The sequence below is a fragment of the Oryctolagus cuniculus genome, chromosome 11 (genome assembly GCF_964237555.1).
Source record: "Oryctolagus cuniculus chromosome 11, mOryCun1.1, whole genome shotgun sequence".
Taxonomy (NCBI): Eukaryota; Metazoa; Chordata; class Mammalia; order Lagomorpha; family Leporidae; genus Oryctolagus; species Oryctolagus cuniculus.
In genome coordinates, this window is record NC_091442.1 from 99,221,724 (window position 1) to 99,243,364 (window position 21,641).

Here is a 21,641-nt window from a genome sequence, read left to right on the forward strand (position 1 = left end):
AAAAAAAAAAAGTAACTGCTAATAGTGACTGCTCACTATCTGCCTTATATTTTGCAAAGTACTTTATATGTAGTATTTCATTTAATTCCTACAATCCTGTCAAGTACCTTCTGTTATTTCCCAATTGCATAAAAGAAACTGACTCAAGAATTTAAGTAACTCATGATCACATCATGTTATAACTGAAGTAATCTTTATGGAAAACAAATGAAAACATGTAATCATTTCTAAACTTTATATAATAGAAACTTGAGTTGCAGGTTTCTTCCAAAAAATTATACCTAAAATATATGTTTCACTTTTACCTTCTTGGAAAGAAAAGAAGTTAAAGAAATATGAAAATTTAAATAGTAACAATATCTGGGATTGGGAGGAATGGATAAAAATACATGTTCACAAAATTACAGGCAAAAATTTGACAAAATACAATGTTGATGCCATTGTTTATGAAATGATAAATGTAGATAAATAAATCATCATCTCAAAAATGTTACTAACACAAAAAATTTAATGTCTTAAGACCACATGCTAGTTTAGTAATATGAAAAAGTATCAAATCTCACAAATATTGAAAATTCATTTTTTTGAAAATTCATTTTTAAATGTCACATTTCAAATAAGATGGTAGCAAGTCACCATCAGATATCTAAAATAAATCTATTCCTGATAACACAATATTCTACTACTACAGCAAAGGGAGAATTTTTAAAAGTAAATTATAAAAAGTTTTCATTTAATTGCAGTAATTCTGCTGAAAAGCAAAGTTCCTGGCTGGCGCCATGGCTCACTTGGTTAATCCTCTGCCTGCGGCGCCGGCATCCCATATAGGCACCAGCTGTACCTCTTCCAGTCCAGCTCTCTACTGTGGCCCAGGAGTGCAGTGGAGGATGGCCCAAGTGCTTGGGCCCTGGCCCCACATGGGAGACCAGGAGGAAGCACCTGGCTCCTGGCTTCAGATAGGCACAGCACACTGGCCATAGCAACCATTTGGGGGGTGAACCAACGGAAGGAAGATCTTTCTCTGTGTGTGTGTGTGTCTCTCTCTCTCACTGTCTAACTCTGCCTGTCAAAATAAATTAAAAAAAAAAGAAAAAGAAAAACAAAGTTCCTAGGTCTGGCAATGAGGTACAGCGAGTCAAACTATTGCTGGGGATGCCACAATCACATCAGTCTCTGCCCTGACTGCACTTTTGATCCAGCTTCCTGCTACGGCACTGGGAAGACAGCCGAAGATGGCCCAAAGTAGTTAGGTTCTGGCTACCCACATGGTAGAGCTGGATGGAGTTCCTGCCTCCTAGCTTTGGCCTGGTCCAGCCCTGGTTGTTGTAAGCATTTGTACAGTGAACCAGCAGATGAACAATCTATCTCTGTCTTCTCTTCTGTTACTCTGCCTTTCAACTTCCCAAATAAATAAATAAATCCTTAAAAAAAAATTCCTAGTAAGCTATATATACAAAGTACTAGGACAGCAGGAATGACATTAATAAATGTATTGTTCGTCCTTTGAATACAATTCTGCACTTGATTTTAGAAAGCAAATTCAAATCTAGAACTATACAAAGAATTACATTTTTCAGCATAAATGAAATTCTTCCCGTTAAACCAAATTTTACTCTTCACATTAACCAATGTTTTTAGACCTTAGAATAAGCATTATCTTCACACATAACCGTAATTTTATATTTCTAATTTGCTAGGAGACCATCTTTGACAATTACATCCTCCCCCACTTTTTTTTTTTTTTTTTTTTTGAGAGAGGGAGAGACTTTTTATCTGCCAATTCACTCCCACAAATGGTCCCAACAGCCAAGAGCTTCTTTCAGGTCTCCCATGTGAGTACAGATGCCTAAGGACCCAGGCCATCTTCCGCTGTTTTCCCAGACACATTAGAAGGGAGCTGCATTGGAAGTAGAGCAGCCAGGATACAAACCAGCACCCATTTGGGATGGCAGCATTTCATGTGGTGGCCTAATTTACAGTGCCAGCCCACTATACTCCTTTTCTATTTTCACTAACTAGTAAAGCTCATATGTAATTGAACTAATATCATATAGCTACAACAATCAATATCTTTGATGGCTTTTTATTTTGTAATATATCAAAATTTAGACTGTTTAATTTAAATTTAAATTTAATTTAATTTAAACCATGACCACTCTGATCCTAATTTACTAATTAGGTGCTTTTTTCTCTTAATCCCATTTCATTCAATTAAATAATACAAAATAAAGAAATAAAAATAAAACAAAAAAGGTCCCCACATATCATAAAGCCAGCCATAAGAAGTAGTAAGTACAACAGTAATATAAATAAATGCTATAAACCTAAATTACCATATTCTGCCAGAGTGAAAAAAGACAACTCCAGAAGTGATATTTGGCCTCAAAAATGAGACTTTTTTTTTCCAAATAAGTGTTGTAGCACTATAATATCAACATATCTGTTTCCTTATCTATGTTTGCACCTATCAAATGCCTAGCAGAGTAGGCAGCCCTTCAGACATGGATGGATGGATGGAAGGTAGGAGAGGAGGAAGGAAGAAGGGTAGAGAATGAAAAAATGGGGTATGCCTTTGGCCTAGTGGTTAAGCCTCAAGTTGGGAAGTCAGCATTGCATATCAGAACACCTAGGTTCAAGTCCAGGCTCCATTCCTCATTCTAGCCTCTTACAAAGCCTGGGAGGCAGCAGGTGATGGTGCATGTACTTGGTACCTGCCACCCAGGTGGAAGACTGATTCAGAGTTCCTGGTTCCTGGTTCCAGCATGGCCCAGTCCTGGCTATTGCAGGCATTTAGATAGTGAACCAGAAGATGGAAGATGTCTTTCTCTGAGTCTCTCAAATTAAAAAAAAAAAAAAAAAAAAAAAAGGATATTTTTAAGAGAGTTGAGGGTAGGTAAGGGAACAAAGAAGCAGTATCTAGGAGGTAGCTAGAATAGAACTCAGAAAAAGAGATCTGGATTAGAAATAACTGGAAGTATCATCAGTATATAGGTGACGAGAGCTAAGCCTAAACATGATGAGACTGCTCAGGGAAGTCATAAAACAGGAGAGGGCTTTGGAAGGAATATTCAACCATTATTGCTGTTATTTCACGTTACAACATTCTTCATGAAATTCTATTTTACAGCATATATAATAACTAACACAATGTAGAGAAAACCAATGCTTTAAAATTACTGACTGCACACTTGAATTAATTGGAAAATCAAATTAAGTTAAATTCAGCCATAAATAAAGGACCACTTCTTAAAACTAAAAGGACATGGTGCCAGCACCATGGCTCACTTGGTTAATCCTCCACCTGCGGCGCCGGCATTCCATATGGGCGCCAGTTCTAGTCCCGGCTGCACCTCTTCCAGTCCAGCTTTCTGCTGTGGCCCAGGAAGGCAGTGGAGGATGGCCCAAGTGCTTGGGCCCCTGCACCTGCATGGGAGACCAGGAAGAAGCACCTGGATCCTGACTTCAGATTGGCGCAGTTCCGGCCGTAGCAGCCATTTAGGGGGTGAACCAACGGAAGGAAGACCTTTCTGTCTCTCTCTCTCTCACTGTCTATAACTCTCTACCTGTCAAAAAAAAAAAAAAAAAAACACTAAAAGGACAGGCTTGAGGGGCTAACAACTGGTTAAGGAATCCTAATTTACTTAGAATCACTGAAAAGTTAATTTTCCAATCAGAAATAATAGTACAAGTCAGTACAATAAAATATTAAAATTTGAAATTATATTTCAAAAAGGTTTACTTTAAAATCATACTAAAAATACATATCAATTTAAAGGAAAATTTCAAAATTCAGAGATAAGAGCTTCAATGTTGTCAGTTCATAATTTCTCACAAACATTAATATCAATATCTACCACCCTTTTTATTACTGAACATTAATACATACTAACAACAAATATTAACCAACAATTAGAATATAATATGACTTGATAAGGTCAAATTAACCAACCTCAAGGAAAAATTATCTTAGGATTTTTTCCCATTGTTTACAAACATACACACAAAATTGAGGCAATTCTTGAAAATGTTTACACTAACAAGTGAACGAAGGGAAACAAGAATGTACTATTAAAAAGTAAGCAAAACTTTACAAATTTCCTATGCTTTTCACTTTAATGAACTACCTTCAGGTCAATGTCAGTAACGTTTTCTGTTCTTTAAAAGTGAACAAGAGCGGCCCGCAGTGTCAGCATTCCATCTGGGTGCCGGTTTCTGGCTGCTCCACTCCCAATCCAGCTCCCTGCTAACATGTGTCTGGGAAAGCAGCAGAGGAAGTTTTGGGTCCAGATGCTTGGGCCCCTGCACCCACATGGGAGACACGGAAGAAGTTCCTGGCTTCATCCAGCTCCCCGCCACTTTCAGCCATTTGGGAAGTGAACCAGTGGATGGAAGACCTCTCTCTCTCTGCGCCTCTGCCTTTCAAACAAATAAATAAACCTAAAACAAACATGTTAACACTAATTTTCAGCTTGCATATCATAAGGATTGGTTTTCAATATAAAAAGCAATTATAGGGGCCCAGTGCTGTGGCACAGCAGGTTAACGCCCTGGCCTGGAGCAACGGCATCCCATGTGGGCATCTGTTCGAGACCCAGCTGCTCCACTTCCCATCCAGCTCTCTACTATGGCCTGGGAAGGCAGTGGAGGATGGCCCAAGTCCTTGGGCCCTTGCACCCATGTGGGATACCCAGAAGAAGCTCCTGGCTTCGGATCAGTTTAGTTCCGGCTGTTGCGGCCAGTTGGGAAGTGAACCATCAGATCGAAGACCCCTCTCTCTCTGCCTCTCCTCTGTGTAACTCTGACTTTCAAATAAATAAATCTTTAAAAAAAAAAAAGCAATTACAAAAATCCATAATCTAGTCTGGTATTTTCACTTTTCAATGGCATGTAGCCACATTCTAATAAAAACATAAATTCAGAGTTTATACCTTACTTAAATAATATCAATACCAGAAGCCAAGAGGCATGTACAAGCGTACGCACATACACTTACTACACACACAATTTATCTACCTTAAGGTCACGAGTCTGAGTTGTCTTCCCTTTGATGGAATATGCTCAAATAATGAAAATTAATTTCAATACATATAAAATCAAAATAAGTAAAACTACATGTACTTATATCATAATCCCACATTTGCTTCACTTTATGCACAAAGAATTCTGATATCCCCCTGATTTAAAATAAATCTACAAACATTGTAAACATCTTTTCTGCACCTTGATTTTACTTCACTTTGAGGGACAAACATGCCCTACTTTATAAATTTTGTGTAGTTCAATGTTTTTTTTAGATCTATTTTATTTGGAAAGGCAGAGTTACAGAGAGAGAAAGAGATCTTCCGTCAGCTGCTTCACTCTCCAAATGGCTGCAAAGGGGTGGGCTAGGCCAAAGCCAGGACCCAGGAGCTTTTCCAGGTCTCCCACATGGGTACAGGGGCCCAAGCACCCATGTCAACCTTTGCTGCCTTCCCAGGTACCATTAGCAGGGAGTGAGCAGCTTAACCTATTACACCACAATGCCAGCCCTGTGGTTCAATTTTTATGTAGTGAAACTAAATCAACTGAGTTTAAGAATAATTTTGATAATCTTTTCTAAATATAATTTCAATGACCTTTACCACTGCTTATGCAGCGTTGATACTAACATTGATTTTTCACATCTCATCCCCAAGGAGGAAGTATAGCAGCAGTTGGAATATCTAAACTGGATTCTCAGGGTCACTATAGTGACAGGACCCTAGAGACAAACTTAAAACCTTTGTTTCCTCATTTGGAAATAGGTACAATTCCTAGATCATGGGCTTATTGTGAGGATTTAACAAAATAAGATTTAACATAGTGCCTACAAAGGAGGAAATTAATGGTAATTGTATTTCATACAGTTTATTTCATACAGTTTATGCTATAAACTGAATTCTATGTGCCACCAAAATGCATGTTGGAACTCCTGGTAGTTACGGTCAGTGGGCTTTTGGGAGATAACCTGGTATAGATTATTAGGTCCTGAGGGTGGGCCCTCATGATGGGATTCATGGTCTTATAAAGAAAGGAATAGAGAAAAAGACCTCTCTCCTCCTTTCCCTCTCCCCTTCTCTACCTGTAGGCATGGGGTAAATGCCAGGAGACCACAAAAGGTATTCAAAATACTTATATATTTTAAATAACAGATTTATCAGAATGAAAAGGCAGCCATACGCAAGCCAGGAAGAAGGCCCTCACCAGAACCTGATCAAGTTGGCATCCTGAACTCAGACTTCTGGTTTTAAAAAGTGTGAGAAAATATATATGCTTTTTAAGCCACCCACTGGATGGTTCTGCTATGGCAGCCTGAGGAGATTAAAATAGGTTACATCAAAAAATACTTCAAAAAGGAGACTTTGGAAAGTAAGATAATTTTCACCTCATTCCAATATGCCAATGGGGTCTGTGAATCTACCTCCCCAAATACTCATACAGCATTCAGAACCATGTTACTGCAGAACATAAACATTAAAAAGATCTACTGGTAGATGTCTGTTGATCTTCCAAGTTGGCCAAAAGGGAGATAAAAAATAGGGTAGGTACAGTAAGCCACACTTGATAGATTTTTTGGGTCTTTTGACAATTCTTTCTATCAGGTCAATATTTTGCAGATATCAAAAGTAACCAGCAACTAACTATACTCATCTTGGGAGGAACATAATGACAAAGAATCCAATAATGACAACAGGAATTCTTAAAAGCTAGTTTAAGTGCTCTTCTCTCCACAGGTTCAAAGAAATTGCCAACACTGTAAGTTGAATGCTAGTGCAGAAATACTAGGTTTTCAACTACAGGCAGTTTTTTACTTCACAAATGCTACATAAAGCACATTTTAATTTTAAAATGTCATAAACCAGGGCTGGCGCCATAGCATAGCGGGTAAAGCTGCAGCCTGCAGTGCCAGCATCCCATATGGATGCCACTTCGAGTCCCGGCTACTCCACTTCCTATCTAGTTCTCTGCTATGGCCTGGGAAAGCAGTAGAGGATGGCCCAAGTCCTTGGGCCCCTGCACCCACATGGAAGGCCAGGAAGAAGCTCCGGGCTCCTGGCTTCAGATCGGCAGCTCTGGCTGTTGTGACCATCTGGGAAGTGAACCAGTGGATGGAAGATTTTCTCTCTCTGCCTCTCCTCTCTCTGTGTAACTCTGACTTTCAAATAAATAAATCTTTTTTTAAAAATGTCATAAACCTATTATTTATCTTCTGCATTTAAAATGCAGAATGCCATAATCATTGTATAAAATACAGCTTAAATGATGATTTTCTTTTTAAAAATGTAGGCAAAAACTATACATTTTAAACTGGATTTAACATATAATGGTTTTTTCCTTTGTTGACAATACAGCAATAAATTCATTAAGTAATTATCCACCCTGGAAGTATAAAAGCTATGCAGAACAATGCCAGAAGCCGATGCTATAGTTTTACAAAGAATGAGAAACAGCAATAAAGATGCAAACTGTGATGTCCTATAAATATCAGCACAAATGGACAATAACAAAGAGAACAGGACAAAAAGTTTTTGTTCACAGGTAATTATGATCTCCACTGCTAAATAACTCTAACTTTAGTTGTCATAGCTTCCACTCTTCACAAAATATTTGCAATGTTTTCCAGCTATTACTGTTTCATCAATGCAGGGGGAAAGGAAGACATAATGCTGAAAATAAGAGATAAAACAACCTTGACAGAGCAAAGAAAATGATTTTGCATGTCATCTATTTCTGCCATAATTGTAGAACTGAACAAGTATCTGAAAACTAAATACATATATATGTAAAAAATATATATATATACATACATTCAAAACTGCTCTCAGTCCACGCAACTATCCAATACTACAGAGAAAATAAAACTTAAGTTTTCTATATGTTGTAAAACAAAGACTTATTAGGAGAAGATTAGTTGTACCAAACTATCATATACACTGAATCTATTCTTCCAATTAAATTTTCCTTACTAGTTTCTTCTTGTTTTTCTGGTAACCAGAGTACATGGGAAAGGCTGCATAGTATCAGTAACACTGAAAGTTACTTTGTTGGGCCTGAATCCAAAGTCAACAATAAATTACATATTTTATAGAATCTTCTTTTAGTAATAGCCAAATTATGAAAGTAACAAGGGGCGCCGGATTCTGTCCCCAGTTGCTCCTCTTCCAGTCCACCTCTCTGCTGTGGCCCCGGAGTGCAGTGAAGGATGGCCCAAGTCCTTGGGCCCTGCACCAGCATCAGAGACCAGGAGGAAGTACCTGGTTCCTGGCTTGGGATCGGCGTAGCACCCCGGCCAGCGCATAGCAGCCACTTTGGGGGTGAACCAATGCAAAAAGGAAGACCTTTCTCTCTGTCTCTCTGTCTAACTCTGCCTGTCAAAAAAAAAAAAAAAAAAGTAACAAGATTTTAATTCTGCTTTTATTAGGGTTGAAAAATAATGAGAAAACCTGTAAATATAGAAAACAATTTTTTCATTACCAATAAATCCCAGCATTCAGAAACCTTTAACTTTTTAGTAAATCCCTTCCAATGATAGTTTGATTGATTATCTAATTAGATGACAGAAAAAACAATGTATTTTCAATATGGCCTTTTGATAAATGTTGTACATATCAAATATGAATTATATGACCTGTCAATTCCACAAAGGTTTCTAAAACAGTGAAGTGGTGAAAGAAGGTACAGAGTCCTGTGATTTAGAGACTGGCCCGTGACCTGAAATCTCTTTCATCAGCAATTTCTAGTATGGAAGCAACCAGCAAGACATAGGTTTTATTTTTATTTTCTTTCCACATTTAAGTAATGTTTTTATTTGCACTGTAAGAATAATCAAATTAATTATATTTGTATAATAATTTTAAGGCAGCTTAAATTCTAAGACTCAGCAATTTGTTTTGGAAGCCCAGCATTCAAAGTGTTGGTGCTTCTGGCCTATGAGAGGGTTCCTAGATAACAAGACCCTTTACATTCCAATTTCCTCTCATACAACATAAAATAAGGAATATTCTGTAAATACAGTCATTTTTCTTTTGGTCCCTCTCATTGTTTATGGAAATATGCAGATGTTATTACAAAGACTGAAATGACTTCATTAACAAAGCAACACCCAATGCTTAATAAGACACTTCCTTACACGGATAAAAGAACAAAACCAGCTATGACCACCAGCAATCTAGTTTAGTCTTATTTCTAGCCTCAGTGAGGTTCTGGTCAACTCAACGTATCAAAAGTCTTAAAATGCCATTCATTTTCTTCTGTCCGATGTTCAACAAAGTAAACCTAAAACACAGCAACTCAGATTTGTTACTTCCTACACAAACGTCTTTGAAAAGAAATCCTATAACAAAGAACCCCCCCCCCCAAAAAAAGGCAAAGTTTGCAAGAATTGCCTGTCTTTAAGTCAAACATTTCCTGATAAGTGACAGAAGGCCTAGCTGCCAGAAATACACTTTGCTGATCCTAGGAACGACCAAGGCTCAAAAACAAAATCTGCCACTTCTGTATTAGAAAATTAATTTGGCTAGGGGCTAATAGAACACGACCAGCGACGTGTCTCCGCGGACGCTTGCACATAAAGGAGAAGCGCCACGGACTGAAGCTACATGCTTTTGCCTTTTTTTTTTCTTCCAGAAGAAAAGCTAATTGTTAATGGCCATGTGACATTACAGAGCCCAGAAAGGAAAAGGTGGGGGGGGGGGGAGGAGTTCAAGGCAGTTCAGGGTCAGAACAAGCTCAGGCATCCTGTCATTAGCAAACGCTCCTCCAGCTCAAGGCAAAAGACTGCTTACTCAAAAAGCAGTGGGTGAAGAGTGGGGGAAGAACGCGGGGGAAGCCACCGGAGAGGCAGTTGTGGCAGTGTGGGGGGTGCCGAGAGGGAGGGGATCTGGAGCTATCCAGCGGAGTTGGGGCGCAGAGGCATCGGGCACAAAAACGCTGAGAAAAGCGGCTGCGACCGAAAGGGCACCGGCACCCCCCCACGCCATCGGGTCTCCGGGTTTCCCACATTCCCTCCATCTCCGCTCTGGACCAACACTCGAGGTGCGACCCGCCAGCAGGCGGCTGCCCTCCCCGAGCTTTGTCTCGGCCCGCTCCCCACGCGGGGGCTCCTCCTCCTCGCTCCCCACCGCGCACAGTCCCCGCGTCTCCAAGGAGCTGCAAGCGGCGGGCCACCGCCTCCTCGCCCACCTCCCGCGGCCCCGCGCCCCTTCCCCACCCCCCACCTCCCGAGCGCTCGACCCGGGCAGCGCCGCCCGCGCCTCCCGCTCCACCTCGCGGAGGGGGAGCTTTGTGTCTCCGGGGACTTTCTGTCTCTTTCCCTCCTCCGCCCCGCGGGGAGACCGGCCTCCCCTGGAGACCAAAGGGCGACCGTGAGCCCCGGAGGCGGCGGCCAGAGGCGCCTCTCGGGAGTGCTCCCGGCAGACACCCACACCCCACCCCACCCCCCGGAAATGCCTGGGCGACCCGGGGTCCGCGCGGGACCCGACAGGTGACAGGCACACGCGAGCGAGCCCCCCGCCCCCGGCGCCCGGCGGGTCGGCTCCCAACTTCCCGGCCGGGCCTGCGCCTCCTGCGCCCCCAGCAGCGCCTCGCCCGGCCCTCCCGTCCGTCCCACGCACCTTCCCGGCCCCCCTTGGCCCGGGGTCGGCCCGGCAGCGCGGGGAAGGCGCGGCCGCCAACTCACCAGCAAGTGCGGGGACCGCCTCGGGCGAGGCGCGGAGGGAAAGCGGCTCCGCCGACGCCCGCGGCGACCGGATGCAGGTCTGGGTCCCAGCGGTCGGCAGATCCGAGGCGTCTGCGAGACGCAGGCCTCCGTCGCCGCAGCCGCCTTCCGGCTGTAGCCCAGGGTCCGGAGCCTCCGGGAGGGGCCGCGGGTGTCTCACGCGTTGCCAAGCCCCCCGGTCAACATGGCTCCCGGGCCGCCGAGTCGCGCGGGCGGCCCCCTAATCCCCTCGGAGAAACTGGGGCGGGAGCGAGGCGGACAGGCAGGCGCCGACGCCCGGCTGAGGCGGCTCGGCCGGGCGCGGGCTCCTTCTTCTCTGCTCTGGGGCCGGACCGTGGGGCGCTGAGGAGACGGCGGGCGGCCGCTTTCGGTCGCTGCGTGTGCGTCGCTTTCTCACTCGGCGGCTGCGGATTGACGCCTCCGCCTGTTCCCCGGAGGAGAGCGAGCCAGAGAGAAAAAAGACTTTTATTGAAACGATCCAACCAGCAGCGGCAGAGAAAGGCGACCGGCCGCGGGAGCTTCCCCCACCCCCGCCTGAGCCGCTCGCCGGGGGCAGCGCGACCCCTGCCGGCGGCGGCGGCGGCGGCAATGGGGGCGGAGCCGGCGGGCAGGGGGTGGGGCCTGAAGGGCGGGGCGGGGTATCCCCAGGAAACCCCCTGCCCCCAGGCGGGGGTCTGGGCTGGGGACGACCCTTCGGGAGTGAAAAAAGTAAGCAGTGGCTGTCAAGGAAGACCGGGGAAGAAATTATCTGAATAAGTCAGCCCCTTCATTTCCCACCCCCACCCCCAGCACACACAACTCTTGCTTGCAAAGATCCAAATAATTATTGTGCAAAGTATCAATGCGCCTGTTTTTGGTCCTTCTAAAAGGCTGATGTCAAAGGACCCGTGTGGATTGCTGCAAACTCTCCCTTCGTTGTGTGTGGTGAGTTGGGTACTGGTGCAGCAGTCACGCAAACACACGCAGTTTACAAGTTAAGCTACAATTTTATGTATAATACTACCAAAAATATTGGGTCCTCAGGAGGCCAGGAGGCTAACCCCAGTGAAGGATGATCAACAATTATAATTAAAAACCGGAGCGTGGTGAGAGGGAGCTACAGGTGTGCTGAGAGCACCACGGACCACCAGTGCACCTGGTTAGGTTTGTTTTCCTGGGGGAGGCGGGCTTCCACAGGTTGGCCCAGTTTCTGCAAATGTTTCTACTTTCTTCTTTCCCAGAGGTTAAAAGCTAGTTCAGGAATGAACAGCAGAGTGAAAGTGAAGACAAACTAAAGTAATACTGACCCATTTTTTCCCACTAATAAGGATAAAAGCATGAAGTGAAAACAAACTTAAACCCCTAGAGGGAGGTGATGAGAGGATTGAAAAAAAGAAAAAGAGACCGGATGCAGAAAACCTAAACAAGGAAAAAAAAAACCTTAACCACATAAAAGGCCTGTGAAGTGAGATGTAAATATTGTTCCCATTTTAACACTGGAGGTAGACAATATATTTTGAATGCAATTTCAAATCACATTATGTCCTAAGGACTTCTGACAGTTGACTTAGATTCCTGGATGAATCTCCTTAAAATACTGCCTGCTGACTTCTTTCTCTTGTTGGGCAAGTTAAATGTATCTGCTGTAACACTCAACATGTCAGTTAGATTGCTCCTGGGCCGCCAAAATGAGCAGGACCCGTAAATTAGCGGCAATTATGCTCTACACACATTTAACACTTGTTTACCATGCGGCAATGCAAATCCATATAACAAGCTTTCCTTTAGAGCAACTGTGCTTTTTAAAGAACTGATGTTTATACAGGCCTACTTATGTTGCCAAGCCTCTTCACATACTTGCCTTATTTTTAAAAATAATTGAATGATTTTTTGATCCCTTAGTAAATATTAAAAATCACCAAGAAAGAAGTTTACAAAATTACATCCTGAGTTTCAGCACCAATAATCCCCCCTTCTTATCATCGGATTGGAATTGCTGTTAGAACTATAGATTATTCCAACTGCCTCTTCTAAAGCTGTTAAAGAACACCGTCTCTGGCCGGTGCTGTGGTGTAGCAGGTAAAGCCGCCGCCTGCAGTGCCGGCATCCCATATGGGCGCTGGTTCGAGATCCGGCTGCTCAACCTCCAATCCAGCTCTCTGCTATGGCCTAGGAAAGCAGTAGAAGATGGTCCAAGTCCTTGGGCCCCTGCACCCGAATGGGAGATCCACAAGAAACTCCTGGCTCCTGGCTTTGGATCAGCTCAGCTCCGGCTGTTGCAGCCAACTTGGGGAGTGAACCAACGGATAGAACTCTCTCTTTCTCTCTCTCTCTCTCTCTCTGTGTCTCCCCTCTTCTCTCTCTGTGTGACTCTTTCAAATAAATAAATAAATCTTTAAAAAAGAGAGAGAGAACATCATCTCTTCTTCCTACATTTTTATGATCACAAATATTTCATTATTAGGATTTAATTTATTGATCTATTTGTTCTTTCAGTTAAAAATCATTTACCAACTCTACATGATGTACTAGGCTTTGAAGAGAACAAGACAATATTGCCCTGTGGAACTGTGTTAGTGAGATAATTTATAATCAGGAGGGGGTTATGAAGAAAACACAGCAGCAATGGGGGAGGGAGGTTAGCAGGGGTATACTAGGTGGTAAAACCAAGAAAGCACTGATGATCAGTAGAGGCTAGAAGGCAGGGATTCTTTCTTTGTATCACTCCACGTTATTTGAGCAAGAAAAGGTCACATGACTCAACACTACAGATGAGTGCATCAAGTGCATTTATCTACTTTTCTACATTGATTTACAATTCACACATAATGTTTTGTGTATGTTGGTTGGTCTATTTCCTAGGCTGCAAATAAGTGTACTTTGTAAAACAAAGTTAAATTATTTGAGTGTTTCTCAAACTGTGATTAACACACATTCCTTGGTGCTTAGTGCAGAAGAGATGCGGGAAGAACTCAAAAAACCAAATCCACCTAGGAAATGCCATGAGGTCTTTTTCTTTTTGGAAAGTTACAATGCACATTTACATATTAAAAGCTCTGACAAGTTCTGAGATTAAAAATAATTTGCTTTCCAGTGAAACCAGTGTATCTCAAAATGTTTTGACATAGAACAGCTGTATCACAGGGCATACATAAAAATATTGATGGGAGAATATTGAACTTTGGACAGACAGCAAAAGGGTATAGAGCCAGGAAATCTATGCTGTGATTCACAGTCTTGAGTGTGACATTGCCTGGGAAACAAATGTGAAGCATATGCAGATAAGATATGGAGAAGAAACACTTGAGTTGGTTTTTAGTTGCTTTACATCAGTGGTTCTCAAACTGTGATCCCTGAACCAGACACAGCACTGCCACCTGGGATTTTCTTTGACATGCAAATTCTCAGGCTCTGCTCCAGACCAACTGAATCAGAAACTCTGGGATGGCGCCAAGCAAACTGTTATCCCAAGGCCTCAAGGATTCTGCTGCACAATAAAGTTTGAGAACCACTGTTCTATACAACATCAATCCATAGCTACATCTATTTGTAAAATAACTTGCCACATGCCTGGACTTCTGCACCATTTCCAATTTTTGTTTAAAAATCTTAAAGAAAAGAGTTAACTGACCAAATTGGGAAAAAGCTTTTTGTCTGGGTTCATTCCCTATTTTGCAAGGCAGATCCACATAAGAAGTTGATTGTTTTGCTACAAGAGTGAACAAATCAAGCTAAGGGCAGGAATCAACTATCTTCTCCCTAATGTTATTTGAGAAAAATAATTTAACATTTGGTAAAAATGCTACTAGAGTATTAGAGGCTTTTAAAGAACTGCTTAAAAACAAAACACCTAACCTTACTCTAACTTCTTTTATAAATATTTTGTACATCCCAACACCTGTAAGACCACTATATACCACTGCATCATGATTTGGTTGTATACTCACTTAAAGAATAATTGCAGATACTTTACAGAACTAGATTGATTTAAAATCTTTCTCGGAATATCTCTGTAGACTTACAAGTTACAAATTCTGAGAGGAAAATTTCTTCTCTGTTTAAATGTATATTTTCAAATTTGCAGTACTGAACTTAACTCCAGAGGATTGATAACACAGGAGAGATTGGGTCCAGGGAGTATTAGATAAAGCTTTCAGGGGGCCAGCGTAGTGGATAAAGCCACTGCTTGGAGTGCCAGAAACCCATATGGGCGCTGGTTCCAGTCCTTGGCTGCTGCACCTGTTTTGGGGACCCAGAAGAAGCTCCTGGCTCCTGGCTTTGGATCAGCCCAGCTCTGGCTGTTGCTGTCAATTGGGGAGTGAACCAGCAAGTGGAAGGCTCGCTCGCTCTCTCTCTGCCTCTCTTCTCTTTGTATAACTCTGACTTTCAAATAAATAAATAAATAAATCTTTAAAAAAATAACTTTCAGGACCATGTTGTTATGTGTCCTTATACAGGAAATGAATTCAGGAACCAACCTCAGTCTTGGCAGTCAAGGAGGACATAATTTTGAAATGTTTCTGTTTTAAAATGAAATTGGGGGCAGACATTTGGCACAGTGGTTAAGTTACTGCTTAAAACACCTGCCTCCCACATCAGAGTGCCTGGTTCAAGTCCTTGTTCCTCTGCTTCCAATCCAGCTTGTATACCTTGGGAGACAATAGACAACTGCTCAAGTTCTTGGGTCCCTGGCACTTATATGGGAGACTTGGGTGGACTTCCAGTCTCCTGTCTTCAGCCTGATCCAGCCCTGGTTGTGCAGGAATTTGGGGAGTGAACCAGTGGATAAAAGGCCTCTCTCTCTCCCTCTCTCTCTCTCTCTCCCTCAATAAATTAAAAAGAAATTTTTCAAAAATTAAAATGAGTGGTTGGCACTGTTATGCAGTAGGTTATGCCTCCTCCTGTGTTGCCAGCATCCCATATGGTTTGAGTGCTGGCTGCTCTACTTCTGATCCCGCTTCCTGCTGATGGCCTGGGAAAGCAGTGGAAGACAGCCCAAGTGCTTGGGCCCCTGCACCCATGTGGAAGACCCAGAAGAAGGTGTTGGCTCCTGATTGGCCCAGCTCCAGCCACTGCACCCATCTGGGGAGTGAAGCAGCAGATGGAATATCTCTCAGTCTCTGTCTCTCCCTCTCTCTGTGTAACTCTACCTCTCAAATGAAATAAATAAATTTTAAAAAAGAAGATATTAAACAGGTTAGGTTTTTTTACTTTTTAAATGTTGTGTATCAACTCAACTAGTTTAAGGAGTCCCTAGAAAGCTGTAAAAGCATTAGTCTGGATGTGTTGGGGTGGGGGTGGGGTGCCCAAGTGAGAGTAGCGTGTGAATCCAAGTGGACTAAGTGGGAAGAGCTGGCCTCCACGTGAGCAGCATCATCAATGGACTGGGGTCTGGAAAGACTAAATGGGAAGATGATTTGCATCTCTGGTGGAGAGAGGCCGGGACATGTTCCGCTTCTGTCCTGAGTGTTGGCTGCTGGCCTTTGCACCACAGGCCTACACCTGGGACCCCCTTGCTGGCACTTGGGTTTTTTTACCTTCAAATTGAGGCTCACGTCCTCAGCTTCTCTGGTACTAAGACCCATGGACTTGGACTGAGCCATGTTACCAGCATCCCGGGCTCCCCAGCCTGCAGATGAATCTGTTGTGGCACTTCTCAACCACCACAATCTCATGAGCCAAACTCCCTAATAAATCCTCCTTCTTATACTTCACATGCGTGTCTTATCCGTTCTATCTGTCTAGAGAACCCCAATCTGCTCTTAACTAACATTATGTCCACTGAAAAAAAGCAAAGGTAGGCTCTTAATCAAGTCAAATGCATTAAAGCTTATTTGAGCTTCCTGAGAAATAAAACACAACATGAAGCTACTTTTAGATTTCACAGATTCCTCCCTTTTATTTAAACATTGTTGAAAAATGAGAGCTGAGGCGATATAGATTTTTTTCCTTTGGTAGGAATATTATGAAGAAAGACATGGCAATCAGCCAGTTTCCCTGGGGGAAAATCACCAATGATGGTCGGCTTTTATCCATCCTTTTAAAGAACAAGAGATGGACTAGCAGCAGCCTTACGGTTTGTCATCTTTGAAATTTGGTCCAATGATTTGCTTTAAGGTCAGTTGATTACACTGCTTTGTAGTCCCCTAGTCTTTAGCTGTTAGTTCCGAAGGGCAAGTTTGCAGTAAACTAATTTTGCCTTGCTCAAGACAACATTGACCTGTAGGATCATTTTAGAATTGGTATGACCTATACGAAGAAATTAGAGCAAATATTTGTTATTTAGATGTGGGGTAAAATGGAAAAAGAAAAAAAAAAAAGAGGAAGAAGGTAAAGAAACCAAGAAGGATAAGAAGCAAGGGAAAAGGAGGAAGAGAAGAACTAAGCCGTGTAAATATAATTTTATTTCAGCATTAAGGAAGCTACAAAGGTTAATAGTATTAAACTTCATGTAATAGAAAGAAAGAATAGAAAACCACAAATCGAAACAGGTCAAGGTTCTAGCCCTGAAGCAGCATTGCACAGTAATTGGGCTTTGCAATCAGTTGGATTGGATGAGAGTCCAGCTCTGCCACCCAGAGCTTTCTGTAGGTTACTTAACCACGAGTTTCTTCATGTAAACTGGGATAATAACACACCTGCCATGTTACGAGGATTAAATGCATCATATTGCAACTTTTCTATTGTAAGGAACAGGGATAGCAACTCAAATAACTCGTACCAAAAGGGGACTTTGTTGCTTTCTTATCTGTAAAGGCCAGGGTACTGCAGACTTCAGGAACATATTAACAGTCCATATGATGTTATCAGGACATAGTTTCTCTCTTCTAGGTTCTGCCTTTGATGGTGCTGGCTCATCTACCCATTAGGTCAAAAGATGTCTCCAAAATTTGTAGCTTTGTACTTCCAAGTTCAATTCCTACACAATAAAAGGGAACCACATCCTCAATAGCATAAACATTGACTCTAATTAGCTCAGTTTAAATCATTGACTGTCAATGCTGCCAATGCTGCTGAATAATTGGCTGGAACCTGCACATACGCTTTACTCTTAAAGGGTGTGTGTGTGTGTGTGTGTTACCTAAATGCTCATACAGGGCTTATGGGAAGAGAAGTCCCCCCAAAACACAACCAGGCTACTCTTATCATAGAAGGGTAGTAGATGCAGGCACCCACTTAGTTAAAGTGCAGAAAGTCAGGGATGAGCGGGATTTCTCATCAACTAGATCTAAAAAGGCTGCCTCAGATCAGGATTTCTGTCTCTCATCTGAGCTTCAATGTATAGGCCAACCTCATTCTTTCCAAGTTCACCAACAGCTCCCCATACCTCCTAGTGCGAGGGGAGGGAGGCCCATTCAGACAATTCCAAGGAAAGGCTCCGATTGGCCCAATGTATGTCATATGTGTCCACCTTCTTAGCAGAAGGGTCCCACCAGACCAGGTGGAAGGGGAAAGATGCAGATGTCCAAAGGACAGGAGGGTGCTGTCCACAGGAGGAAGAGGAAAGGGGTGCTAGACAATCAAAGACTGCAGGTGGCCATGATCCTTGAGTGAATGTCAAGAGAACAATGCGAAATTGCAAGTCAGAGAAAGTGATTTTGATAAGGAGAGCAAGATAAACCAAAAAGAGGGACAAGCAAAAGGACAGGCAGAAAAGCAAATAGTACAGGAGATGACGCACCAATAAAAAGGAAAGAAGTACTGAGACATGTGACAATATAGATGAACCCCAAAATAATTATGCTGCAGAAAAGATATCAGGTCACAAAAGAATATATACTTTATGGTGACATTTTTGTCTAATTATAGGGCATCCAAAGTAAACTGTAGTGACAAAAAGCAGATCAGTAGTTGCCTGAGTCGGTGAGAAAAGGATTAAAGAAGCAAGAGAGGCCGGCGCCGTGGCTCACTAGGCTAATCCTCTGCCTTGCGGCACCGGCACACCAGGTTCTAGTCCTGGTCGGGGAACCGGATTCTGTCCCGGTTGCCCCTCATCCAGGCCAGCTCTCTGCTGTGGCCAGGGAGTGCAGTGGAGGATGGCCCAGGTGCTTGGGCCCTGCACCCCATGGGAGACCAGGAAAAGCACCTGGCTCCTGGCTCCTGCCATCAGATCAGCGCGGTGCGCCGGCCGCAGCGCGCCTTCCGCGGCGGCCATTGGAGGGTGAACCAACGGCAAAGGAAGACCTTTCTCTCTGTCTCTCTCTCTCTCACTGTCCACTCTGCCTGTTAAAAAAAAAAAAAAAAAAAAAAAAAAAAAAAAAAAAGAAGCAAGAGGGCATTTATAGGAATTATGTTTTCTTGTTATTGTGGTTGTAGCTTTCTGGGTGTACACTTTTAATGTAAAGACATATCAGCTTGGACACTTTAAATATGTGCAGTTCATTGTATGTAATCTTCCCTAAATAATGCTATTTAAAAAGTGAGGGAACATGATCCACAGCACCCTGCTGTTTAATAATGTTTAAAGCTATTATTGGACCTGTCTATACAAGTCTGAGTTTTCCAACAGTATTAAAAATGCAAGCTTTCTCTAAGTATGTCTATATAGAAGTCCCACCACTTAACCCATAGGTGGTTTCTAGCCTCAGGGTCAAAGAAGAGGTTAATAAGAGCTACAAATAATATCGGGTTTTTTGACAGATTCCTCCCCACAGTGCAAAAGAGGGTAACAGTGGGTAATAGTGAGTGAGCCACATCTGACAGCTACTTGACCCTGTATAAAATATTGCTCTGGTAAATCCCGGACATCCTGGTAAAGCAGATTGTAAATTACAATCAATGGCAGCTCCTGTCTCCCTCCACTTCCTCAATATGGAAATAAATGAAAAGTTTGAAATACTGTTCATCTTTTGTGTTTATGTAATACAAATATTTCCTCTTTTTAGAATCCTGATCTGTACATTTATCTAAAGGTGCTTTCTCTCTGGGCAAGGAGAAGATTACCACTGGGTAGACCACCCCGATTCTTTGGGCACTCTTGTATCCAAAGCCATTAGATAGATCATTAAAATTAGTTCATAAAAGTCATAGCAATTACCTATCCTCAAACTCATCAGAAATGTTCAGTGCTTCAGTACTGACCTCTCATGCATATAGAAATGCAGACATTTACAGAGTGTTTTTTGTTTGTTTGTTTAAAAGATAATATTTAAAGATTTATTTGAAAGAGCTACACAGAGAGAGGAGAGGCAGAGAGATAGAGGTCTTCCATCTGGTGATTCACTCCCCAATTGGCCGCAATGGCTGGAGCTGCGCAGATCCGAAGCCAGGAGCCAGAAGCTTCTTCTGGGTCTCTCTCGCAGGTGCAGGGGCCCAGGGACTTGGGCCATCTTCTACTGCTTTCCCAGGCCATAACAGAGAGCTGGATCGGAAGTAGAGCAGCCAGGTCTCGAACCAGCGCCCATATGGGATGCCAGCGCTTCAGGCCAGGGCGTTAACCCGCTGCGCCATAAGGCTGGCCCCTAAAAGATAATTTTCCTTACAGTGATAATTCTCTAGTAAGGTAGTCTATAAAAGGTTATCTCACATATTTGGATCATTCAGTAATTCACATCATTATCAATGAACTCGTTGTTAGGGTAGTCAGTTTTTCTCTGTGCATCATGCCTCATCCCCCACTACTTTCTATGTACTTCCAGATGTGATGGAGTACTACATTCCAGGGCTCTGTAGTTCCTGTAAGTGTTCAGAAACATTTTAGCACGGTGCAATAGAAAGACTATAGGATTCAAAGTGAAACAAACCCGAGTCTGAATTTTAACTCCACTATCTGTTGTAAGATATTGAGAAAGATAGTTGTCTTCCTGAGCACCAGTGACTTCATAGGTAAAAGAGGGGCATATCGCAGGGGGCCTTTCATGAGAATTCAATGAGACATCAGATAGAAAAGTGCCTAACACAATATTTGGCGCTTAACAGGCAATGAGTAAAGTTAGTGTGCTTCCTTCCACTCCTGCACACCATGGCTACAAAAGTTACGGAAAAATGCTTTGATGGAAATGCATCTAGAAAGGCAGAGATCTAAATTTATAATGCTCAAGAGAAATAATCTATCTTCTATGGAGTGGCAATACAATATTTAGAAAAAAGGAATGGAAAAAAATAAATTTTTTTGCTGGAAGATTAGCAGCCCTATTTAAACAAAAAAAAAGATGTTTAAATCTTACTGTATTATTCATCATAAGTATTACCTAATAGAATGTATAATACAAATGTAGCTTGTGACAGATTTTCCTGTAAGGGAAAAAAAATCACATGAACAGGGACTCTTATTTATCTGCTTTGTAAATACTTTATAAATACTTTGTATTTATAAGTATAGCTATAAATCTCAATATCTTTTAATAACTCAAGTAATTTTAGGCGTGGGAAGGAGAAATCATCCAACTCTCGTATTTACTATTCAGCTATCATTATATTCAAATAATCTTTCAACTGATTTATAGTTTGTGTCTACAAGGAGCCAGGCACACTAAAGAATGGTAGGAAGATACCGTGTCTGTACTTGGATCGAATAGCACCATGCAGAATTTGAAAGCTAGGTTTTTAATGTCTCCATTTCTAATGTGAATTGTTCAATAGTATTTCAGTTTTAGAAAACAGGGAATGAAATCTGTTATATAGAGAGATAAAAGGTAGGCTCCTCTCTATGTAAGTGGTTTGATAAACAGATAATGAAGAAAATTAACTCAGGACATCTTGAAATAGCCTCTGTAGTCCTTTGCCCTGTGGTATTTGGGGAATGCCATTCTTTATGAATCTTGGCTGAATGGCAATATTTTTTAAACTAAAACTTTAAATGAATTATTTGGTTACTACATATTCCCTTTAAATGTGTTTATTTATCTTTTTGAGGAGAGAGAGAGAGAGAGAGAGAGAGAGAACACGTCTATCCTGGTTCACTCCCCAAATGTTCACACCCAGGCCT

The 21,641-nt window shown here is 42.3% G+C and overlaps 1 protein-coding gene across 2 annotated transcripts in view; it reads right to left on the reverse strand.

Annotated features, from left to right (window-relative positions):
* CDK17 (cyclin dependent kinase 17) overlaps positions 1-10,836 on the reverse strand; it is a 104,654-nt gene extending 93,818 nt beyond the window's left edge. The window contains exon 1 of one of the 2 annotated variants that reach the window (XM_051845785.2): positions 10,697-10,836. The gene's annotated coding sequence lies outside the window, so the exon portion shown is untranslated. The remainder of the gene's footprint in view (positions 1-10,696) is intronic. The other variant, XM_008256919.4, reaches the window with a different exon arrangement.
* Positions 10,837-21,641: the final 10,805 nt, after the last annotated feature.